The following is a 26,411-nucleotide window of genomic DNA, read 5'->3' as shown; positions in this document are numbered from 1 at the left end:
GGGCAGGTGGCATCTGGAAGCTTGTCAAGATGTCACAGAGTCTTGTCAAGATGACAGGTTGACACTCGAATGAATGGCAGAGGAGTCTGGAGAGAGCACGGCTGCAGACCCGGGGACTCCCTGCAAGGGTCAGCGAGCTGGCACGGCTGGAGAAGCACAGAGCCGTCACCAGGAGTGCAGCCCCGAGGGACACGTCGCTGCCGGGCGAGTGTCCCTGGTGCCGATGCCTGGGGACTCGCGGCTTCCTCTGGGGCCTTGGGATTAATCCCAGAGGCGGCGGGGCTGGGGGGAGCTGGGCTGGAAGCGTCGGGGTGAGGCCCCGCACAGCTGGGCCCGCCTGGCCCTCGCACCTCTGCCTCCCCCGTGGAGGCCGTGGGGCTGTGGGCCGATGGGTGCCTCCTGGAGCGCGCTGCCTGCAGCGGGAGACCCAAGGGACAGACGTTCTGCAGTGGCGGCCCGGCCCCTTCTGTTCGCTGTCTTCTTCTTTTTTTTTTTAATTTTTATTTATTTATGATAGTCACATAGTCACACAGAGAGAGAGAGAGAGAAAGAGAGAGGCGAGACACAGGCAGAGGGAGAAGCAGGCTCCATGCACCGGGAGCCCGACGTGGGATTCGATCCCGGGTCTCCAGGATCGGGCCCTGGCTCAAAGGCAGGCGCTAAACCGCTGCGCCACCCAGGGATCCCTGTTCGCTGTCTTCTAACCTCGGGTCTGGAGGACTCAACTGAGGGGCACGTTGGTACAATCAACTGCCGCTTGTCCCCTTGGCACCCTGACAGCCTCCACGCCGTGGGAACCCTTCTCCAGGGGGCTCGGTCGGGAACAGGCCTCCTGCGGGGTGTGCAGCCTCACCGCCCCCCCAGTGTCCTGCTGGGCGGGTTCTGGAGGCTTCCTGGGTGGGGAGGTGAAGGGTGGTCGGAGCTGCGGGGACAGCAGCTTCCCTGCAGATGAGTCCCCGCTCATCCAGCCTCACCAGCTTCTCCCCCCAGAAGAGGCAGGGAGAGAGCACTGGAGTGGGAGTCAGAAGGCCGACTCTGCGTCCTGGCCTGGCCGTGGCTGGCTCCGCGGCCCTGGGGGGGTCATCAGCCTCCGAGGCTCAGGGGCGCACCGTAAGACGTAAGTCGGCAGCCCGACGACGGCCTAGGGTGGCTGCGGACTGGGGTGCGAGGCTCTGGGGCCCCGCTCTGAGCATCCGTGGCTTGCTCACCCCCGTATACAACACAGCAGGGTCATCGGTTATGCCGACTTTCTCCGTCTCCCCCACTGGGGACAGCGCTTCGCAGAGAGAAGGCCCTTGCGTGGTCTGTCCTGCGCTTAGAGCAGCGTGGGGCCGAGGGCAGCCGCTCAGGGCCACCTGCCCAATGCACCGACCGCTTTCCCTTTGAGGCCTCAGGGCGGCCCACGGACACGAGCTCCATTTAGCGTCTCCGCTGTAAGATGGGGGACCCGAGACACAGGGTGGGGGGAAAGATCGTTTTCCCCAAGTCCCATAACAGCGTGTCGCTCAACGCTGGAGCGCTCAACGCTGGAGCCTGGACGGCGCAGTTCCCTAACTAGAACGGGGCACGTGAAGTCGGGGGCTACACCGCGAGGCGCTGTGGAAAGGTGAGGTCAGAGTCCCTGCGCCCTTCGTCGACTTGATGATCTAAGGATCCCCCGCGCCCTCCCCCGCCTCCCCCGTGCCCCCCGTTTTAGGTAGCAGGGTCAACTGTGGCCTTTCTGCTGGTATTTATTTTGTGTATCATCCATAGCCAATCTTTAATCCAAGGCTGACTTACCCAGACCACACAGCTCATTTCTCCGCCACCTCCCGCCACCGTCAGCTGGTGGGGAGCGTGCTCAGGAGGTTACGACTGCATTTTTATTGCCAGCCGCAGCAGCCTTGGTCGGAGAGCGAAGCCCCCAAGGAGGCACATGCAGTCCGGAGCCAGATTGCTGAGGTGCGTTTTGCGAAGCGACGGCCCCACCTCGCCTCCCCGTTATCCTCGTTACCGGAGGATCCGTTGTCCGTCTTTAAGATGCTTCTGCATGCAGTAGTCCTTAGGGTGCCCTGTTCCGACCGCGTCACCAACCTCGCTCTGGTCGGGGCCTGGGTTCTATCTCCAGAGCCCGATTCCGACTTGACCTGTCGAGCCTTCTTCCCGTCGAGCTTACCCAGACTGTGGCCCCCCCAGCACATCCTACAGGCTTCCCCCTGCTGTCAGGGCATGGGCGTCCCGGTTGGGAATGGGGGGGTGAGAGGGGAGGACGCGAAGGGGCCGGTCAGGGAGGTGGAGGGGCGAGGACAGGAGGCAGAGAAGCCAGAGGGACCTTGTCCCGCCCCACCTGGGCTCTCGGTTAAGTCGCTCGCTTCCTTGGTGGAGGGTGTGGTGCGCAAGTAGGGTCTCCTGCCCTCCTGGCCGGGAGGGGGTGGCAGGCCAGCGTCTTCCTGGGAGCAGGTGTTCATCCTGGCAGGTCCCGAAACCCAGAGCATCGGAAACCCAGAGCAGGTGATGGAAGGAGAAGCATAGGCTTTGGAGTCAGCCTGGCATTCAATTCAGGCCCAGCCTTTCCTGGGTGTGCCATGTTGGTGGCCACTTAACGTCTCTGAGCCTCAGTTTCCCCATCTGTAAAACTACATTCTCAGGGTTGTCACAGGCCTTGCATGGAATAGTCTGTAAAGGGCCCTGCAGACAGAGTCCATCTGTCCATTATTGGAACTGTAGCCACATGGGGGGAAGTGTACTTACCAGCATTTCCCTTAGAAGGAGGAGCCGTGCTTTGGAATAGAAGCTGGAGTTTAGGGACCTGGGGTGTGGGCAGAATGTTCTACACAGGCATGGGGAGGGCTGGTGCTTCGGGCTGGGGGGGCGGCCCAGGGAGGAGTGTGAAGTGGGTTTCTCTGAATGCAGGACGTGCTCACATCTAAGTGCATTTTTCATGGCATTTGGGGGTTTCGCTCACATCTGGGTTGACGGGGGCAGAACAGGGGTCACATGCACCCACGAGGGGCCCGGGGGCCGGACAGCCTTGCAAGGGGAGGTACAGGAATGCACAGAAACCGTGGAAAGGACTGGGGAGTCTTGCAGCCCAAGGCTGAGCTCAGGTTTAACGGACCGTTCGTGGGCTGGGAGTTCCAGCGGACTTCTCGTAACCTCCTAGCCCGGCGTAATCATTGTCCGTATTTAGTAGAGAGAGAAACAGGTTTAAATTAAGTGCTTCGCTCAGTCAAGGTCGCATAGCACCCATGGTGACAAAACCGGTCTTAGGTTCCCTGCTGCTTGCTTCCAACCGTGGCCGCGCCCTCTGAGCCAGACCACCTGTCCATCGTGAAAGGCTTGTGGTCTCAGGTAACAGATGAGGAAATTAATCTCAGGGGCTTGCACAATCCACCCAAGGTCAGCCCTGGGCTCAATGCAGGGCGCTCAGAAGGGGCCGCGGACGCCAGCAGGGAGCAGGCCGCTGCCTGGGAACTTCAGGGCTGCGAGGAGCTGTGTTTCTTTTGGACAAATTACTTCACTTACGCGGGATGATCGCTCCCACTAATCCCGTCTGCTGACTGTACTCCAGCTTCCCTGGGTGCAAGGGGATTAGGACTTCCGCAGGCCCCGGAGTCCTGCTCCCACACTCCTGCTTTGACTTCACGGCCGTACCCGTCTTGGTCTTGTGAGCCCCGGTCACACTTCAGAGCATAATCTCATAAATTGAGCTCTACTCAAATAACTGCCGAACACAAAATCGTCAAACGATCGCAGCCAAGTCCAATTATTGATGACTAAGAAAGAATGCTCTGGGAAGAGACAAATCAGTTACATAATTGAATCCCCATGGAGATTTTAGAAAAATAATCCGGTGTACGTACGATTGTCTTCTTATTTCAGAAAGCTTGACACCTCTGTTAGGTGTCCTCCCAGAAGCCATGGAACCTCATGGGCCCTGGAGATCAAGAGGGTGATTGACCCCAGAATGGTTACAGGGGAGCTGAGAGGCCGGGTAAGGGGTTGGGGATCTTCTCCTGCCTTCTAGATCCGTGTTTATCTAAATTATGCTGTCAAATGGTCACCAAATAAATTCTTCAACTAGGGCTGGACAAACGAGGAAAGGTGAAGGGGGAAAAGAGGACAAGGAGGTTCCCCCAAATAGCTCTCTTTATAAGGAGGTGAACAACAGAGAGAGACGTACAGGGTAGCAAGTTCTTGGTGGCATGAACCTTTTTAGATGACTTTGGGCACAATTCTGTAGAGATTGGAAGACCTGTGGGAGCACCAAGCATTGATAAGGAATGACTGAGTGATTGCCAAACGCCCACCGGCTACTTTTAGCATCTTTGTCCTGAAGATAGAAGTTGGCCTAGCTAAGCCTGCATCCCATAGAGGACGCTGCCTACAGGGTTTCCCCGCCTCTGAGTCCCAGGACACCAGCCCCCCGCCAACACCCCCTGCCACGGAGTAGTGACCAACCAGTCTGAGAAGGTGACGGGTTTGTTGAGAATGGCTAAGCCCGCTCGCTGGCCTTGGCATTCGTACAGGCAATGGTGTGCCCGAGCCGGCGCCCACCCCTGCGCATCCCAGCCTGACTCTTCAGTGATGTCGCATTGGTCGCTTACACTGGCCATCGTGGGGGTATTTCCGTCAGGAAAATGGGCAACATTTCAGGGTTTCCCTTTTGCTAGAGAGCTGATTGAAAAATTTGCTAGCAACACATTGAGAATGGCTAACATTAAAAAACATAATAATCTACTAGCAGACATCTACGGGAATGGCCACGATCAAAGGCACTGGTAAGACCAGACGAGGGTTTGAAACCAGACGAGCTCTCATCTGGGGCCCAGCCAGTTTGGAAGACGGCTCGGCAATTTCTTACAAAGCTTGACAAGGTCTTACCCTGTGATCCCCCCCGTGTTGGGTGCAAGCAGAAGGCAACTCGGCTCTTTGACGCCGTTGCTTCTGTCTGAATCTCTCTCCCCTCTCCTTTCTGAGGTCATTGGTAGATCCTGTAGCTTTCCCAGTCCTTCTGCAATATTAAAACATCTTGTTTCAGGGGTACTAGGGAGGCTGGTCCCTTGAATTCTTCATGCATCAGCCTCTGGCCTGACCCAGAGCTTGTCCCCCCTTCGTGGGCCCGTCTCAGGCTGGGTGACGGGGGGGGGGGGGGGGGGAAGGAGGCGGGGAGGGGGGGCTTCCTCACTATTTTACTTCTTTTCCCTTCTCCTCTGTCTTCTCCACCCAGATGTCTGCTTATGACTTCCCTGGACACGGAGGAGGGAATGGGATGCGATCTGGTTTTGGTGGCCCCGGATGGCAGCTGTCCCCATCTGGCTCTCTGCAAGGCGGCTGCTGTGGTTCCCCGGGGGTCTCTGTGCTGGGTTCCTGGGTCCCGGGCAGCCCACTGTCTTTGGGTGCCTCTCATCCCCTGGCTCCCGGGGGGCCCTCTCCGCAGCAGACAGTGTGTGTTGGGGTCCCTTCGCCCCGAACCTGGTAGTACCTCTCCCAGTCTCCCTCCCTGCCCTTCCCCACAGCTGGGTGGTACAGCCTCTCTCTCCCCTTTAGAGATTCCTGTGGTTCTCACCTTTGGACATATTTATGGTTTGTGGGTGAGGGGAAGCACTCTAGCCTCTGTGAGCCATATTCTAGCAAACTCCTGGCTCCCATCTCTGCCTACTGATCGCCTCAAGCAGGTGATGGGCCAAGGGTTCCTGGACTGGCATCGGGGTGACACCCATCAAGTTCTGTACCGATGCTGTCACCCCCTCTTTAGAATAGTGGGGCCTCTGGCACCTGTTTGCCACAGCTCTGGGCCTCAGCTGACGCTGAGATGAGAAAGAAAAAAAAAGCACAGCCCCTGAGGTTCAGGAGCCGGCCTGGCACTGGAGGCTGGGCCATGTTATCTCCCACTGGCTGTGACCCCCAAGCTCAGGGCGCTTGACACCGTGATAAAACGAGACCCAGCAAGGTGGCCTCAGAACCACGTCTAAGCACAGACCCGAACAAGTCACGGCGTGTCGTGCAAATGCCAAACACAGCCTGTCCTGGCTGAAGCAGATGATGGCTTCTTCACCCCATTGCAGCTCTACCCTCCTTCTTGTGTCCCCTGCAGTAGGTAAGATTTATCCAGATACCCGGTCCTAGAATTGCACCCACTCTCTGAAAGCACCCACTTTAGAGTGAACCCCTTCTCCCTTAGATCCTCCCCCAAATCAAGAGATAAAAACCTAAATCACGTTCTAACGTGACACATTCTAACTCCCCCTTCCTGAAACATCCCGAGGTTCCCCCCTGCGCATGTGTGCGCCCTCCCTGCACAGGTGACCCGCCCGACTTGTTGTTCTGGTGGCCTTTGGCTGAAGAACTTTGGCAGAATAGGCAGCCAAGGTTACATTTTAACCTCTTCTTACATGTAATGTGCCCTCGACACCCCTTTCGGGACTTTTTTTTCACCCACCCAGATTAGAAATGTTTCCTTTCTTTTCCTCCAGCCCCCTTTCCTTCCCTCTTGCCCTAATCACAAAATATTGTCCGTAATACCTTGTCAGAAATCCTTGGGGACAGACGCTTTGGAGTTTGGAGTCTTTGGAGTATTAGAGTGCTACGTATAGGAATATTCTGTAGCACCTCCAGGAGTCTGGAGGCAGTGGCCTTTTTGCAGCAAATGCAAGCGTGTTCACACAGATGGGGTAAATACAGATTATGCAAGACTAATGCTTATAAAGTACGTCAAGTCTCATGTCTGTTCGGGCCAGGTTTTTGTTGCTAAATGAGTTTGTGTCCATTTTACTAAAAACTTTCATCGTGAAAGCTTTTTTGGATTTCTAAAGTATAGATAAGGGATGATGAACTCATACACAGGCACGCATATGTACATACATGCAATTGGATAAAAGTTGGAAAATACAGAAAACCACCAAGAAAAATATTCACAGCTCTACCTTCAGAAGTAACAACCATCAACATTTTGTGATTAACTGAGAGCCACCCAGGTGCCCCCACTCATTACTGTTCTTTAAGTAATACTTCAGCAGGCAGGGTGTTAGACACCCATTGAATACTGCTTTCCTTATATGGTGAATCCAGGGATGTCAAAGTTTAAACCAGTTTATCAAAGTATAATTTACATATAATTAAGTGTATATATTTAAAATGTACGTTTTGCTGAAATTTGACACATGAATCTATCCATCACCTCAGGAGTTTCCTTGCATTCCTTTATAATTCATCTTTCCCATCCCTGTGGGCCACCCTTGTGCAGCCACTGATCTGCTTTCTGTCATAATAGATTAAATGCATGTACTGTGTGGTATGTGGGGTGTGTGTGTGTGCATCCTCACCACCGAGAGGTCCTGAGAATAGTGACACCCCAACAGCAGTAAAAGCAAACTTAGAGCTCAGATCTTAGAGCCTAAATTCCATTCTCCACTAAAATGAGCCAGGCTTCTTGGGGAAAATGACAAATCTCATGGGTGTGGCAGATAAAGGACATAATGGTCCTGGAATATTTTGTTGCACTAGAAAGTAAGGAAGCGCTCAAAGTGTGATGGAGACAAATAGAGGACATACGAGCCAGTCCACAGGGGCTCCCCATGACGGAATCAGGCATAATTTGAATATGAAAATGAATGATGTTAGTAACCAATCATAATCCACTGAATGAAGCAGAATCCCTGAGTCTGTGTAAATATTTAAGTGAATAAATAAATGCAGGGAAGAGGAAGCTTTTCCTTACAGTGGAATGCCAACTAGTACACTTAGAAGGAATGATGAAATTAGAATATCACCATTTGGCAACCGTCAGAGCAATTAATTCAGCCAAGAAATATCAATGAACATTAGAGCAAGTGGGTGAAAGTTTGATGAGGATTAGGGTTTTTTTTGTAGTCTCACATGGTCTCATAGCTGCAAAGGGAAAAGGAGCAACTTTATCGTGGAGACACCGGGCAGACAGCACCTGCACCAAGCGGTCAAAGTTAGCCTCAGCTGTAATAAGGCGCGCTGCAATCACGCACCGTCTCGTAGAATGCAAGGAGAGCTCAAAATCACTTCTGCGTCCCTTTTGCCAAAAATGCATCACCTGAAAATTGTCATGAGGAAACATTTGACAAATCCTAATGGAGGGGGCATTCTACAGCATAACTGTCATGCAATCTTTAAGAGTCCCGGACGTGAAAGTCAAGGGCAGTTGAAGAAATATTCCAGGTTAAAGAGAAATCAAGAGACGTGACAACTAAAGCAAGGTGCCATCCTGGACATTATTGGGACAACTGGCAAAACTTGAACAGGTGTGGGGATTTAATGATAGTAATGTAAATGAGTTAATTTCCTGATTTTTACACACGTTGTTATTATGTAGGGAAGTGTCCTTGTTTGTGGGAAATACATATCAAAATGTTAGTGCTATTATTGGAATGGAACTGACCATTATTAGACTCAGTTGTCGCCTGGTTCTAGCACTCCATGATCTCCAGTTCTTTTTTTTTATTATTATTTTTTAAACTTTTCTTTTTTTTAAGATTTTATTCATTTATTCATGAGAATACACAGAGAGGAGAGAGAGAGAGGCAGAGACACAGGCAGAGGGAGAGGGAGAAGCAGGCTCCATGCAGGGAGCCTGACGTGGGACTCGATCCTGGGTCTCTAGGATCACACCCTGGGCTGCAGGCGACGCTAAACCACTGAGCCACCAGGTCTGCCCTTTATTTTCTTTAAATTCAGTTAATTAACATATAATGTATTCTTAGTTTCAGAGGTAGAGGTCAGGGATTCATCTGTTGTAAATAACACCTACTGCTCATTACATCCCATCCCCTACTTACTGTCCATCACCCAGTTACCCCTCCCCCTGCCCACCTCCCCTCCAGCAGCCCTCTTTGTTTCCTAGAGTTAAGTGTCTCTTATGGTTTGTCTCCTTCTCTGATTTAATCTTATTTTATTTTTCCCTCCCTTCCCCTATGCTCCTCTGTTATGTTTCTTAAGGGCCTGATCCTTTCCTTCCAATGAAGGTTTCTCTGCAGGTCCCCCACTGGGAGCAAGCCTGAGTTCTCTTCTGGTACAGATGCCAAGGACCATTTGAAGAATAATATGAGAGTGGGAAGTAAAGCAACTGAACTTTGTTCTATGCCTGGGACTTCCCCTACTCTTGCTGGGGTGTTGAAACCAGGAAACTTATTAACACTATCTCTATTATATCAACATAGCATTAATATTAATGTGTGGAGGCTGGATTGAGTTAATTTTGGGAATTCCCCATTGTTATAGACATGATCCCCAGAAGGATTTGGCCATAGGTTCGAGGGTGATTAAATCTATAATCTGCACAGGCAAATACTCGGCAATCAGATCCTTGCTTCTTAAAAATCTAGCTATATCAGTTTCATATTTACACATTTCTTCAGGATATTTTTAAAAAATTAACCTGCCATCAGATACAAAAGGCAGAATGTGTTGGAACCTGGCAATCTTCACGTGGGCGAGGCAGTAAGGAGACAACTCTTCTCGCTCTTAGAGTCACTTGGCTTTGTTCCGTGTATTCAGGCTATCCTGTACCCACACAGTGCTCTCAGAACCCACTGCTACTGATGATCCTCCCTGTTACAGGGAAGCAGGCAGTGGCCTCATTCTTGACATGCCACCTCTTCTCTTGATTTTCTCATTAGTTAACTTCAGGCCATTTGAACTGGCCTCTAAACTGGGTGGACCAGTTATCTCCCAAATCATTTGCAGAAAATTGTTATCTTCCATCCCGTGCACCTGCCTCCCCCTCCAGCTCCACCTAGCCCTCCTTCAGTCACATTCCTGACCTCTCCTCTATGAATAGTAATGAAATGCTGGCTCCTGAAGAGTGGTTTAGGTTCCATGATGCTCAACTGTATTCTCTTCAACCCAATCAGGCTGACTGTGGCAAGACGCCGTCTTTTCAGAGACTCATCTAACTATATGGAACTTGGCAGATCATTCTGGGGCTACCTCCAGATCCTGTGAGAGAGCTGTTGATCCATGACAGAGCTGGAGCCAGAACTCCCAGAGTCATGTTTATTACATGGCATTGCACCATCCTCTCCCAGTCAAATGATCCTGTCCTGGGGGTGCCCACGTCCTGTAAGAGATAACATTGTTTTCATCCCCAACCTTGGAGGGCTCCCTCTAGTCAAGACTGCGTAACAAGACAAAGGCAATCACCAACTCAGCAAATCTCTTGTCAAGGGTTCCTCTAAATACTTAAAGAGGGATGATGGCCAGAGACAGTCAGGAGGAGAGCCTAGTGTCTCAGGGCTGGGGACGAACCCTTTATAATACGGGGGAATGCAGAGCCAAGAGGGATGAATTGGGGGATTGTGCATCTCTCTGGCTATAAACCGCCTCCTCAGCCCCATCTCCCTATAAAAAGTGATTTGGGATAGATGCTGGAAAACAGCCTGTGTGTACTCGGGGAAAGAAACTTTTCATGACATAATGATTTTGGATATAATCCCATTAGGCTGGAGCCCTGCGGCTGTTTTTTCCATGAAGGCATTTCACAATTCATGATCTCTTTGGGAGAAAGAGAGAAACTAGGTCATGGGGGCCTCAGTGGGGGATAGATGAGAACTAGCTTCGTTTGCTTTCAGCACCTATGTGTAGTAAGGTGCTCCCTTAGTATGGGTTTTCCTTGAGTAAACACTAGGAAGTCCTGGACTTGGCTCTGCCATCTTTCTTTAGCAGTCCTGAGCTCCGACCAAGTCAGTTCTGGATGGAATACAAGAAAAATTCTTATGGAAAACAGAACCTTAATAGGCTGGATAAACAATAGCATAGGTGTAGCTCTGGTGTCAACCACTGTCAAAAGAATGGCAAAACCCGAATTCACCAAGCAGGACTTTCTTCCTACCATAGTTTGGTTGGTTCTGTGATTTGGGGCAAGAGCAAAATCTGTAAGACACGACAAAGGCATTTCCCCTAGAATGTGTGGTGGGCTCATGTGGATGGGACTCAAGTGTTCTGGATTGGGGGCCTCTTCATGGTTGACTCAGACAGATGGGGGTGGTGAGCAGACACCACAGAAAAGAGAGACCATCCCTGACTCGGAGTGTCCCATGGAAAGGAGCGGTGGTCAGTCTGCAAAGGACAAGAAGCAGAAAACAAGGGAGGATTATGTGGACCTAGAGTCATACAGTAGCTCATTATCTTTCACTGATGCTTAATAGTTGACAGAGCACTCTGGGCATTGCTTCATCTACAGAAATCTCGTGAGGTAAGCAGGGCAGATACTCTATCTGCAATTTGTGGCCTAAGAATTCAAGATTCACAGAAGTTAAGAGGTCTTCCAAGGCCACGCAGCAAACAAATGGCACAGCCGGGTCTGGAACTCAGATCTCTTGACCCCACATTCAGTAGGATTGACAAATGCGGGTACAATATGCTGGCATGTGAGGGACATTAACAGGCTCACCTGTCTGGTAAACTTCCCCTCAACTGCTGTGTCTTGGGGCTCACCATTTCCACCATGGACTCATTCTTTTCGGTTAAGGCACTGTCTCCAGCAAAGTCCCTTTTAGAGGTAAATGGAGGTATAAGAGATTATGAACTCTCTAAGTCTCTGGGTCATGGTAATGCCTTCAAAGGACGTCTCTATGACTTATGCTGGGTTGTGGTGGCGGGATCTCTCAGAGGTACAAACCTGCATTTAGCCTTTAGCTTCTTGATTCCTCATTGTGTTTTCTCTTGGAGCTGCATAGAAAAATCTTGCATGGGGGCATCTGGGTGGCTCAGGCCGTTGAACGTCAGACTCTTGTTTTTGGCTCAAGTCCTGTTCTCAGGTCTCAAGATCAAGTCCCACATCGGACTCCAAGCTCAGCAAGGAGTCTGCTCGAAATTCTCCCTCTCCCTCTGCTCCTACCCCTGCTTGTGCTCTCTCTTTCTCTAAATAAAGAAATAAAATCTTAAAAAAAAAAAAAAGGAAAAGGAAAAATCTTGTGTGGTGCCCTGCTCTCGGACCATCTTGGACTATTTATTTGTTGTTTCACGGATACGCCTTCACATTCATGCCTTTACTGAAGCACTTCTGTCTGCCTTCCTTCCCGGAGTATACACTCAGGTATGATGAGTGCTCTGGGAGCCATCAAAGGCCTCTCAAAATCCCTCTTCGAATATTCTGGAACTCTCAATGCCGTTCCTGACGGTGACTGTGGATGGAAGTTTGGGTGAGGCTTGTTAGAAACTTTCTATTCACTTTGGTACAACCTCTTAGTCCTTAGTAGCCTTGGGATGTTGGTGACTTTCTTGGGGATGAGCAAACGTTTTACATGACACAGTTGAATTCCGCTAATGGTGTGGAATGATCGTATTAGGCCTTTAAAGGGCATCCAGAATTTCTGAATCGTTCACTCCACTTTTTCTACACTAGAAACATATGATTCTGTGCTATAGTCTGGAGTCTTATTGCCTTTAGGGTAGTGCCCAACTCATAGTGAGAACCAGTGGAAGCTGGAAGAAGAATTTAGGCAAGATACTGTCTGTGAGGCTTAAAAGGGAGACGCCCTAATTATGTCAAGTTGTCATTATTTCCCTCCCCCTCTTTACCTTCCCTCCCCTCTCTTTTTTAAAAGACTTATTTGAGGATGAAGGGCTTTCTATTCAGCACTACAAATACTGAAGTATCTACACCATTTTCTGAACTAGTGGGTCCCAATCCTAGTCCATAACCATGGGTTGATGGGACAAGAATTAACTGGGAGATTGTTATGAATACAACTGCCCAGGCCCCACCTGGAGATTCTCATTTAGTGGTTCTGGGAAGGCACCAGGACACTATTTTTAATAAGCTCCCCAGGTGCCTCTCATGCTCGCTCAGGCTCAGGAACCGCAGATCTAAGAGCAGGACTGTAAGCCGCTCCCGGGGACTAGCACACAGCCCCACCCAGAAGGAGGTGCTGGGTGAGCGTCCGATGATGGCACTGAGGTTTGAAGAAACAGCTGGTGTTGGCTGCCCTGCCTGGCGAGCATCTTCTCTGGAAGCAGGAAGAGCTGGGGGCCCACTGGCCCAGCATATTCTAGGCTAGACAGGTCACTTCCCCTGCACCTGGCCTTCCAACACCTCAGAGCAGACCAGGTTTCCCCCAAAGAAGCAGAACTATCCCACTTGGTCACAGACCCTTAAGTGAGGCCACCATGTCTGGAAATCCATGAATTCACACTGGTACCCCCAGCTCCACCCCCACGCTGCAAGGTTCCTTCTAATTTTTGTCCCATTCTGTGGTTTTTAACTCCCTTTACTGATGGAGACTTGGCTCCCATTACCTTTATTTATTTATTTGATCAATTGTCTGCATTATCAAATCTCCCATCAGCACCCCCAGCACCTCCACCCCCATGATGCCTTCCTTACTCCGGACAGGCTCTGGCATCCTCTTCTGGCTCGTCTCCCTGAGAAATACCCCCTCTTTCTGCCTGGGTGCCCACGGTCCACACTGGTCCACTGCGGCCTGGACGCTCCCCTTAGGCGCTCAGCTGGGGGTCCCCCGGGAATGCCTCCCTCATCTGTTTTGGCCTCTTATCACTGTCCTACAAGGATGCCCTCCTTGCCTTGCTTGTGCTCTGCCTCCCCCATTCTGGGCCATCACACCCCCATTCTCTGACCTGGAAGCCTATCTTGTTTAGCTCCACTAATGGATTTAGGACGGACGGACTTCTTCTGGAAAAGGAAGGAATGGAGATGAAGAAGAGAGTGACCCTAACTCTTTGATGGCTGAGATTCTACTTTATTCTTCAGTGAATCCTGTGACTAATAGGGTATTTTTCACATAGTTTTCTTCCTAGAGAGAGTCAACCTCTGAGAAGATAGTATATAGAGGCAGCAGAGTGTGGCCAAGAGCACCGGGCTCTGGAATCACTTAGGATCTGGCCTGGCTCCTTTGAGGTGGTGACTGTTGGTGCCTCAGTTATCTGTCTATAGCATGAGGGGAATAATGGTACTGAGCCCACGGGGTTGTATGAGGATTAAGTTAGATAATCCATTTAAGTGCTTAGCAGAGACCCTAGCACAAGCTAAGCAGGCAATAAAAACGCTCTTAGGTCAAGCACTGTTGGAGTCACTTTTCCTACCTGAGAAGCGAGTTGCTGGCTGACCTCAAGGGATCCTTCTAGCTCACTATTATAGTACACTAGTGTCAGGTCACCCTAAGAAACCAGAGGGAGGGGTGGTGAATCAGCACGTTGGAATTCATGCGGCTTCCAGGGTGGGCACAGGACGGTGTCTCTGAACAGGGTTCCGGGTCAGGGTATTGGAAGGGGAGGACCACACAGACGATGATAACAATACATTGTCTACCACTGAGCACGCTACAGTGTGCGAACATCGTCTACATGCATCATCTCGTGGAATCCCTACAACTGCCTTATGAGCCTTATGGGGGGGAGGCATTTTTCAGATGAGGTCCCGGGGCTGGAAAAGGTTAAGTGGCATGAGCCCGGGGCAGGCGAAGGAGCAGGGTTGGGACTCAGTGAGTGAGGGCCGGGCAGGGCTTGGGCCGCAGCCCCGAAGGCTAGCTGCGCGGCCTCCTTCCAGGGTTGGGGGGCGACAAGTCCAGGGGCTGCTGCGTGGCCCGCCCTCACTGGCCTGCTCCTCAGCTACTCCCGCCGATGCCCCCATCTCTCCTCTGGGACTCTTCGCAGCCACACAAGGGCTTGGTGTATTTGATACAGAGCAAACATCACGACTGCCCTACCTACCAGGGCGTACGTTCTAATTTCAGGAAACAAACTCGTAATCAGCAGAACTCTATTTGGGATCATGAAAGGGCACTGAGGGGAAAGGGTGAGTCAGGCATTGGAGTGGGGACATCAGACTGTCATAATCTAGGAGAGCTTCCTGGAGGAGTTGCTACCATTGACTTATAATTTAAAAGAGGGGGAAAGGTAGTAGTTGAGGCTGGAGGAACCAAGCCATCTAGGGACCCTCTCCCTTTCACCTCTTAGGGATCTGATAGTCCTGCTCAGGCATACGGGGGCAAAAGCTAGAAAGATCCCAGGACATCCGACGTCCCTAGACTGAGGCCTGGAGAGAGAGGGTGCATCCCATCACTAATCTTGCTCAACCTCATTTGCAAAATGAGAGTCTCAGCACCTAGGGAGGAGATGTGAGAAGCAGTGCTTGCAAACTCCCCGAGCTTTCTGGAAGAAAGAGCCAGTGTTTGCGCGAGGCTCCCCTGGAGGTGCCTGCCACAGCACTGTGCACTCCCATTCGCTCCCTGGATCTGGGGGCCGGGCGTGACTGCGAGTGGGACTGCCGCTCACCAGTGAGCACGAGGAGGAGCATGTTTCAGCAGGTGGTGGACTGGGGCCAAATACGTCCAGGTTGCAATGCAATAGATGATGGAAGACCAATTAATTTTTTACAACGGGAGAAATAGCTAGAAGATGAACAAGCATTAATTATTTATTGAATTGCTGCCTATGCAAAAAGGGGAAAAACTGCCCTGTATGGGGAAATTAATCTTTCCAGTAATCTCAGCTGTTGCTTGCTCCCTGCCTGTGCGCAGAGGTCATGTCATCATCTCCAGGCAATGGGTGAGATCATTTAGGAAGCAAGGAGGAACTTTTACCAGTTTCTTTCAGGGTTGTCAAAAACCTTAGGGATCTAGGAGAAAGAGCTTTCTGATTTTCAGGCTTTGTAGCCCCCGTACAGAAAGAGCAGGCCCTAGACCTTGATCTCCCGCCTGCAGTTCTGGCCCCCAACAGGTAGGTTGGGACGAACGAGTGCACATCACAGATGATGAGCCTGGGCAGCCAGCTGGGCCCAGATGCATAGGCTCCAAATGGGGGTCAGAGAGGCACAGGGGTTCCCCCTTTGACCAAGGACAAACCTGTTAGTAGGAGGCTGTTTCTGAACAGAGGTGGGGTTTCTGAAATATCCGTGTTGGTCAGAGGAAATGGCCGAGGTACCTGGAACGTGATCAGTGAGCTGGGTCTCTGCGTGCTCCCAGGCCCCGTGAGTGAGGACGTGGGGTGAAGGTGTGGTAGGAAGAACTGGATTGCTTGGCTCCTGGTCCCTTTCACCCCATTTCCACCCACCTCCAAACTGTGCTCCAAGTCCTTTGCTCTACTATCTCTGGACTCCGTCTTCCTCACACCAACCCCACTGCCACATCCTAGTCTAAGCCTCCACTGTCTCCTGCCTGGACGGTAGCACCAGTGTCCTGTAGCTTCGTGCCTCTGGATGCTTCTCTCCAGTCCTCTCTGTCATGCTGTCATAAAGATCATCTCCCTAAGAAGTCTGATGGTCTCACATACTCTGCCTAAAGTCCTTCCACAGCCCCCCAACTTATCCCTCGCTCCATAGTCGAGGGGGTCAGGAACCTCTGTTCTCCATCCTCTCTTGCATTGCCTAGCAGGTGCCCCGAGGTCCCCACGGTAAGCTCTGCACTTGCCCCCTGGGCCTCTGCACCTCTTCATACCCGGCCCCGCTCTGCCCAGAACACCCACAGTCACCCTACTGCCTGAATTCCTACTTCTCTCTCAAGACTGCTCCAGTCCTGACCTTATAGCAGGGGGTGGAGGCCATCTTCACGGAGGTGGACACTGGGTGACAAGGTCTTGGATAACTATAGGATTACAGGTGGGGGGAATATGGTGAAGGAAGATGCCTGTGCTATACCCACAAAATCTGGCCAGAGCACGCCTCCCTAGGGAGTGACCATAATGCCACTTGGTGTCCTTCTGGCCATGGGTTCAATTCCCACGAGGGTAACTTGGATTAGTTCTTGAACCGCCCCCCTCCATCTTGCACAGGAAACCCTCTTGTTGAGCCTGGCCTGGCCTGAACTGTTCCCTCCCTGCCAAGTGTGGACCTCTGGTCCTTCCTGGAGGAGCCAACATCTTCTCCAGGGGTCAAGGCCGCCTTGGGGTGACATGGCGCCTGGTGGCTCCACTTGGACCTTGGAGGGAGGTCTGGCTGGACTAGTCCTGGCATTTTGGAGGTGACTCCTTGTGGGGTGGCCCCACCTGCTCTGGGACTTCTGCATTTAGTCCCATGATCTTCCCCAAGGCCACCGGGAGCCATTTGCTCACGGACTCTCTAGCATTTAGGCCAAGTCTGAAGGTGCAAAGTGAGATAGAGAATTCATGTCTGGAATAACAAGCTCTTTGGGGCTCCATTTCCAGCTAGCAGCCCCCAATAAAGCACCAGGTCGGCCTCCCTCTCTGGCAGCTGCAGCCACCTTCTTTGCCAAGGCTGAGGGAGCCAGACACCCGAGCCCCCCGTAGGTCAGGAAGGGCCCCTTGTCCGGGGCTCCTGTCCGCCTACTCCCAGGGCCTGTCTCCCATGGGAAAGAACAGGATGGAGCAGTTTCCTCCCCACACGTCTTCACCCCCAGGCAAAATGGGTGAGCAGGTGATGTGAGAGCCATTGAGGCAGTTGGTCCAACCAAAGTCTTTTCCTCACCAAGATTCAAGGACGTCGAAAATTCCATAGTTGGAAAGTAATTCAAGACAGGCAGCGCCCTCTCTTCCGGGCATCCTGTAAACCTGACCAGTCACAGCCAACTTTTCTTTGCTGCTTCCTGGTCTCTAAGGTGCCTCTGCATCCAAGCCTCAGGAATCCTCGGGACGTTTCTGGAGGACAGGCACTATCATGCGACTCTTCGTTTTATGGAGGAGACTTGCCCAAGGGCCTCAGCCCTCAGGTCCAGGTGCTCTGTGTCTCGGTTCCATGTGGTCCCCGTCACCTCGTAGCCCTCCAGGACCTTGATGGCACGAGTGTGTCTGGCCCGGGGCTCCGCGGGAGTGGTGCTGGGCAGCCCAGCAGCAGCAGGGAGGAGGCGAGCAGTCCACCTGCAGGGAAGGGGACTGAGAGCTGCGGCCCGAAGACGGGAAAACCCAGAGGAAAGAAACCTGGCACTTCACACCAGGCGGAGCCTCTGTTCTTGGGGCATTTCATGCCTGGGGTTGGGGGAGGGCACTAAGAACACACGTATTAGTTCTTTGGGTTTGACGAGGGGCAGGCATATCTCAAAGGATTTCCTGGGTCAGGGTCTGTGAGCTGTGGCATGTGAGCATTGCTCAGTGTTTTGGGGGCAATGTGCTAGCGCCCTACCAGGGTGGGATGCCCAGCCCCCTTCCCTGGCTATGGAGAGTTCTAGGACCGACCTTTCTTCCTTCCTTCCTTCCTTCCTTCCTTCCTTCCTTCCTTCCTTCCTTCCTTCCTTCCTTCCATCTTTTTCTTTCTTTCTTTCTCTTTCTTTCTTTCTTTCTTTCTTTCTTTCTTTCTTTCTTTCTTTCTTTCTTTCTTTCTTCTTTCTTTCCTTTCTTCTTTCTTTGTTTCTTTCTTTCTTTTTCTTCTTTCTTTCTTTCTTTCTCTTTCTTTCTTTCTTTCTTTCTTTCTTTCTTTCTTTCTTTCTTTCTATTTTCTTTCCTCTCTTTCTCTTTCTCACTGAGGTATAGATGAATGTAACATTATATTAGTTTCAGGCGTACAACACAATGATTCAATATTCGCACATAATATAAAACCATCACAATGAGTCTAGTTAATATCCATCACCATACACAGTGGCAAAACATTTTTTTCTTGTGATGAGGACTTTAGATCTACTGCCTTGGCAACTTTCAAAAATATGCAATATAGTATTACTAACTATAGACACCATGCTATACATTACATCCCCAGGACTTAATTATTTCATAACTGGAAATTCATACCTTTTGACCACCTTTCCATGTGTTTCCCACCCTCTGCTGTGGCAACCACCAGACTGCTGTCTATATCCATGTACCTGGTTTGTTGTTTAAATTCCACATATAAGTAAGATCATATAGTATTTGTCTTTCTCTGATTTATTTCACTTAGCACAAGGCCTTCCAGGTTCTTCCATGTTGTTGCAAACATCCAGATTTCATTTTTTATTAGAGCTGAATAATATTCTGTTATATATATATATCTCACATCTTCTTTACCCACTCTTTATCCATTGATGGACATTTAGGTTGATGCCATATCTTGGCTACTGAAAATATAAACACATGGGGTGCTTATATAATGAACACGCTTTTCAATTAGTGTTTTTATTTTCCTTGGATAAATACACAGAAGTGGAATTGCTGGATCATGCTTTCTGAGGAATCTTCATGCTCTTTTCCATAGTGACTATATCAATTTACATTCCCACCAGCATTCCCCGAGGGCTTCCTGTTCTCCACACCCGGGCCAGCATTTGTCAACTCCTGTCTTTTTGATACTAGCTATTCTGACAGGTGTGACGTGATATCTCATTGTGGTTTTGATTTGTATTTCCTTGATGATGAGTGATCTGGAGCGTCTTTTCATGTGCTTGTTGGCCACCTGGATGTCTTCTTCGGAAAAATGCCTACTCAGATCCTCTGCCCATTTTTTTAATTAGGTTGTGCGGTTTTTTGTTTTTTTATTTTTTTGCTCTTGAGTTGTATGAGTTCTTTGTGTATTTTGGATATGAACCCCTTATCAGACATACGATTTGCAGACATTTGCTCCCATTCAGTAGGTTGTCATTGACTTTGATGGTGATGTTCTGTGTTGTGCAGAAGTTTTTCAATTTGATGTAGTCTTACTTGCTTACTTTTGCTTTTGTTGTCTTTGCCTTTGACCAAAGTCAAAGAGCTCACTGCCTGTGTTTTCTTCTGAGAGTTTTATGGTTTCTGGTCTTACATGCAAGTCTTTAATCCATTTTGAGTCTTGTATGGCATAAGATAGTGGTCTAGGTTCATTCTTTTTCATGTGGCTGTTCAGTTTTCCCAACATTTATTGAAGATACTGTCCTTTCCCCATTGCATATTCTTGGCTTTATTGTCATAAATTAATTGACCATTTTGGGGTTAGTTAATTTCGGGGCTCTCTCCTCTGTTCCATTAATCTTCATATTTATAATGAATGCCAAAACCACACAATTTTTATTTCTATAGCTTTGTAATATAGTTAGTTAGCAATCAGGGAGCATGATGCCTCCAGCTTTGTTCTTTCTCAAGATTACTTTGGTGATTTGGGGTCCTTTGTGGTTCCACACACATTTTGGGATGTATTTCTGTGAAAAATGCCTTTGGAATTTTGATAAGGATTGCACTGAATCTGTAGATTGTTTTGGGTAGTATGGATATTTTAACAACACTAATTCTTCCAGTCTATGAATACAAATATCTTTCTATTTGTTTCTTCTTTGATTTCTTTCATTGATATCTTATCGTTCTCAGTGTACATTTCTCTCACCAGCAAGGGCTATTTTCTCCTACTTGGTACCTCTCTGAGGTGGTGCCAGCTTTTGGCTGGGGCTTGTTTCTTCCTGGGCTGTAGGGTGTTTCCAACAAGCTCCTAAGCAAGGAGCTGGGAGTGGATGCTGCCTTCAGCAGTAGAGGGACTAGGTGCATAAATTTAAAAAGCAGGTGTATCATTTGTTAAGTTTGATATCAAGCCTTTGGGGAAAATTTAGAAAGAGAAGTAACCATATAGTGCATGCACACTTTAGAAAGCTCATTTTTTTTTTATTTTTATTTTTAGAAAGCTCATTTAATCATTCAGTTAGCAAACACTGGTTGTATTAGGCTCCTCATAGATGTTGGAGTCACAGAAGTGAACAAAACAGATGGGGCTCTCCCTTGTGGAGCTGACATTCTGGTGGCAGAGGCAGGAAACATCATAAATAAGGACATTGGCAGGTATGTTAGGTGGGAAGAACTGAGGAAGAGGAAAAGTCGGGCTGGGTAGGAGGAATGGGAGTGGCAGAGGGGTGAGGGGACTGGATGAACTGTTAAATGCGATTCCAGAAAGGACTTACTGAAAAGGTGAGATTTAGCCAAGAGTTGAAGGAGGCGAGGAGCTAGACACTGAGATTTGGGTAGGAGGTGGAGCAGGCCCAGGTGCTCGGGGAGCAGCTAGTGCAGTGGGGGTGGAGGGAATCAGGAGAGAAGAAGGAGAGGAAGCCAGAGATGTTTGGGCATGGGGGAAGGAAGACAGATCATGTGGGGCCTTGGAAGCCACCATAAGGACTTCAGCTTTTGCTCTGGGAGAAAAGGGGAGCCCCTGGCAGGTTTGGGGGCAAGACAAGATCGGCCAGGAGAACTCATTCCAGTCCTGGCACTGCCAGGCACCTGCCATGACACTTGGACAAATCAGGTAAGATCTTTGGGGTGTATGTGCATTAGGGGTGAGATAAGATGGTTGGATTGGGGGTGTTTCGAAGGTCTACTGTAAATCCTTTGGTGTTAGATGCAGACCACACCAAGCAAACTCTTCACCGGGTTTTCTGTCTGCTGCAGAGCGTGCCACGGTTCCCTGGCTAACACTTCATTTTCCTCACTCTCCTTTCCCAGTTTGCGCCACAGGCAAACCCAGGTCCCCAGGTGCATCTGGAAGGGAGAGCCAGGGGCCCTGGAAGAGAGGGTGAATTCCTTGCCTCACCCATGGGAGCTGAGTAGAGCTCTCTCCAAGGCAATTACTTTTCCTGGCTGGGACCAACAGTAGAGCAGTTTCCCATGGTGAGGCACGCCCATGGTCTGCCCCCAACAACCCCTGCCGGGCTGGCAGGATTGCGACAGGCAGAGGAAACAAGAGACACGCCTGAACAGGTCCCTCTGGGAGGGGAGGGGGAGGCACAGGCAGTGTCCTTTCCTGGGCAGGGTGGCATTTTCGGGTGCAGCGTCAGTGAGAAGGCGGGGGTAGCCTGCGTGTCACCAGGAGTGCATCTGTTTTCCTCTGGGGGTATCAGAGACAAACATCTCAGCCAGGAGAGACCCTCCTTCCATGAGTGACGCCAGGAGCAGCTGCCCAAGACTCTTGATGCAGGATTATCAGAAGGGAGGAATCTCCCTCTTCTTGGCAGAGGGAGTATGAAAGGAAGAACAGAGGTGTTCAGAGCTCGCCCCCGCCCGCCCCACTACCTCCCTGCCCAGCTATGGCCTGCAATGGGCACAGGCCATCTCTGCCTTTGGTTCTGCATCCCTCCCGCCTCCAACAAACCCTCCCTTCCGCTTCTCCTCCATTGTCAGCTCGTAGGGAGCCCTCCATTAGCCAGGCTTCCAGAGCTGGAAGTAAAAAAATATCATCCAGCCAATGGTTTTGAAACTCATGGCTCTCGCAGGCATGACTGCTAGGCCTGTAGGAGAAGACAGTCAAATTGCAGGGACAGATGAACTGTTGAGTTTGGATTAGCAGACCTATTGTTTTCCAAAAGCACAGGCCAACATTTCTGCAAGGGGCTTTTTTTTTTTTTCTTTAAAGATTTTATTTATTCATGAGAGACACAGAGAGAGAGGCAGAGGCACATGCAGAGGGGGAAGCAGGCTCCTGCAGGGAGCCCAATGTGGGACTCGATCCCAGGTCTCCAGGATCACGCCCTGGGCTGAAGGCGGCACTAAACCACTCAGCCACGCGTGCTGCCCGGGGCTTTTTAAAAAAAAAATCAGGTTTATTGAGGCATCATTTACATGAAGTAAAATTGAACTTCTTAGGTGTATAATTCAATGAATTTTTGCAAAGGTAAATCATCATGCAACTACCACCGCAGACAAAATATAGAATATTTCCATCACCCCAACAGTTCCCTCATGCCCCTTTGTATTCATTCAGTCCCTCTTCACCCCTGCCTCTGCCAGGAGTACTTTTCTGGAATTGTATGGAATCATATGTTTCCTTTTCTCTAAATGTCTTAGTATCTGCCTTCTTTCAGTTAACCTTATGTTTTTGAGAATTGTCCAAATTGTTGGATAAGTAAGTCTTCCTTTCATTGCTATGGAGGACCATCACTTCATTTCTTTTTAATCTTTTATCAAAGATATAATATATATAAGATATAATATATAATGTTTTATATATATATATATATATATATATATATATATATAAAACATAAAATTAGCCCTTTTAACCATTTTAAGGATACCATTCAGTGGTATAATTATATTCACATATTGTGCAACATTCACCACTATTCCAAAATATTTCTAAAACTTTTCCTCACCCCAAACAGAAACTCTGTACCCATTAGGTGATCACTCCTCATGGCCCTCATCATCTCAAACCCACACTCCATTTCTATGAATTTCCCTATTCTACATTTTATATAAGTGGAATACACAACACTTATTCTATTGTGTCTAGCTTATTTCCCTCAGCACAATGTCCTCATTCAAGTTGAAGCAGGTAGCCGAATGTCATTTTTTATGGCCAACTAATATTCCATTGTGTGTGTATATAGATCGCATTTTGTTGATCAGTTCATCAGTTGGTGGACATTTGGATCATTTCTACCTTTCAGCTATTATGAATAATGCTGCTGTGAACATTGTCATACAAGTATCTGTTTGAATTCTTCTTTTTAATTGCTTTTTAAAGTACATACATAGGAGTGGAACTGCCAGGTTATATCATGATTCTATGTGTAACTTTTGAGGAATTGCCAAATTTTGTCTGCAGTGGCTGCGCCATTTAATATTCCTCCCAGCAAAGCATGAGAGTTCCAATTTCCCCACATTCTTGCCAACCTTTTTAGTTTCTGTTAAAAAAAAAATATGGCCATTCTAGTAGATGCAAAGTGGTGTCTCATTCTCCTTTTAATTGCATCCTAGTGACTAATAGTGTTAAGCATGTTTTCATGTGCCTATTGGCCATCTGTGTATCTTCTTTGGAGAAACATTTGTTCAAGTCTTTTGCTCATTTCTGAATTGAGTTGCAGGGGTTCTTTATATATTCTGGATATTAAACCTTTTCCAGATGTCATTTGCAAATATTTTCTCCCTTTCTGTGGGTTGTTTTTTCATGCTCTTAATAGAATCCTTTGACATTCAAAAGTGTTTTTACTTTGATGAAGTTCAATATAATGTCCATGGTGAATAATATTTTTAAGATGCTCCTGAATTTGGTTTGATAGTATTTTGTGAAGAATTTTAGCATCTATATTAATAGGGGATATTGGGCTGCAGTTTTTTTCCTTGTGATGTCTCTACCTAGCTTGGTAATGCTGACCTCATAGAATTAGTCAGTCAGCAAGTGTCCCTTGCTTTCATTTCTTGGGGATGAATTTGAGAAGTTTTGGTATTTATTCATTTTAAAATGTATGATAGAATTCACCAGTGAAGCCATCTGCTTTTTTTTATTTGGATGTTTTTAATTACTGATTCCATCTCCTTACTAGTTTTAGGCTTACTTAAGCTTTCTATTTCTTCATGATTCATTTCTGGTAGGGCTTCTAGAAATTTCTTTCTTTTTTTTTTAAGATCTTATTTATTTATTTGGGAGAGAATGAGGGAGGGCACAAGAAGGAGGAGGGGCAGAGGAAGAGGGAGAAGCAGGGAGTTGGATAAAGGCTTGATCCCAGGGCCCTGGGATCAAGACCTGATCTGAAGGCAGACACTTTACTGACGGAACCACCCAGGTGCCCCGAAATTTATCTATTTCATCTGGTGAGAGTCCACTTAGTAGTTCATAATTGGCATGTTCTCACTGTGTCCTCCCATGGTGGAAGGGTTGAGGGAGCTCTCTGGGGTCTATTTTATAAGGTCTCTAAATTCATTCATGAAGGCTACATCTTCATGACCTAATTATCTTCCAAAGGCCATATCTGCTAATACCATCGCATTAGAGGTTAGGTTTCAAAGTATGAATTTTGGGGGCACAGTGAGTCTATGGCCCTTTTGGTTGGGAAGTTTAATACATTTATCTTTAAAGTAATCACTGACAAGAAAAGGACTTGCCCTCTGCCATTTAGTTGTTTCCTGTATGTTTTATATGCTTTCCCCCCTCAATTCCTCCATTACAGCCTTTTTTTGGTATTTAGCTTTTAATTTTTTCTAGTACACCATTCTGATTCCTTGTTCCCCCTTTTCTGTATATTTTTTGCTTATCTTCTTTATGGCTGCCTTGGGGATTACAATTAACTTTTTAAACCTTGACAACTTTTGAGTAATACCAACTCAGTTTCAATAATTTACAAACACTTGCTCTTATGCATCTTTGTCCCTCCCCCCTTTATATTCTTATTGTCACCTATTATGTCTTTGTGCATTGTTTGCTCATTAACACAAATTTATAATTTTTAAGGCATTTGCCTTTTAAGTAATATAGAAAAAAAGAGAAGTTACAGGAAAAATGTAAAATAGCACTGATTTTTATATTTACCTGTGTAGTACAAGTGTTCTTTATTTCTTCACATGGCTTTGAATTACTGCCAAGAGTTATTTAACTGATCTGGTAACTAAAGCTTCCTTAGTTTTTGTTTGTGGGTTTCTTAATTTTCCTTCATTCTTGAAGGATGGTTTTGCCAGGTATGAAATTTCTGATTGACAGTATTTTTCTTTCAGCTTTTTTTTTAATTTTTTTTTTTATGATAGTCACAGAGAGAGAGAGAGAGAGAGGCAGAGACATAGGCAGAGGGAGAAGCAGGCCCCATGCACCGGGAGCCTGGAGTGGGATTCGATCCCGGATCTCCAGGATCACTCCCTGGGCCAAAGGCAGGCGCCAAACCATTGTGCCACCCAGGGATCCCTCAGCCTTTTTTAAAAAAAAGATTTTATTTATTCATGAGACAGAGAGAGAGAGAGAGGCTGAGGGAGAAGCAGGCTCCATGCAGGGAGCCTGATGTGGGACTCGATCCTGGGTCTCCAGGATCACACCCTGGGCTGAAGGTGGCGCTAAATGGCTAAGCCACCCGGGCTGCCCCTTTCAGCCCTCTTAAATACAAATAAATTTAAAAATAAATATATCATAAATAATATATAGTATATAAATAAATATACATATTATATACATAAATATATATAAAGGCACCTGGGTGGCTCAGTTGGTTAAGTGCCTCCCTTTGGCTCAGGTCATGATCCTGGAGTCCCAAGATTGAGCCCCACTGATCAATGGGGAGTCTGTTTCAACTTTCTCCTCAGCCCCTGCCCTTGCTTGTGCTCTTTCTCAAATAAATAAATAAATCTTATATATATATATATATATATAATCTCAAAGTCTTCTGACTTCCATGGTTTTTGATGAGAAATCAACTATTACTCTTATTGAGGATCACTTAGATGTGATGAGTTGCTTACCCTTTGCTGATTTTGAGATTCTCTTTGTCTTCGTCTTTTGACAATTTGACTGTAGTATTTTTTGGTGTGAAGATTTTTGATCTCATCCTGCTTGTGGCCTGTTGAACCTCTTGAATGTGTAGATTTTTATGTCTTTCATCAAATTTGGGAAATTCTCAGCCATCATTTCTTCAAATTTCCCCCCTTCTCCTTCTAGGCTTTGATGATACAGATATTGGTATGTTTGATGGTGTCCCACAGCTTCTGCTCATTTTTATTTATTTTTTGAGCTCCTCAGAAGGGATAGTTTCAACTGCTTTATCTTCAAGTTCACTGGTTCTTTATTATGACTGACCAAATCTGCTGTTAAATTCTTTTTTTAAAATTTTTATTTATTTATGATAGTCACAGAGAGAGAGAGAGGCAGAGACACAGGC

The sequence above is a fragment of the Canis lupus genome, chromosome 3, assembly GCF_048164855.1.
Source record: "Canis lupus baileyi chromosome 3, mCanLup2.hap1, whole genome shotgun sequence".
NCBI classification, from domain to species: Eukaryota; Metazoa; Chordata; class Mammalia; order Carnivora; family Canidae; genus Canis; species Canis lupus.
This window is presented reverse-complemented; position numbering follows the sequence as displayed.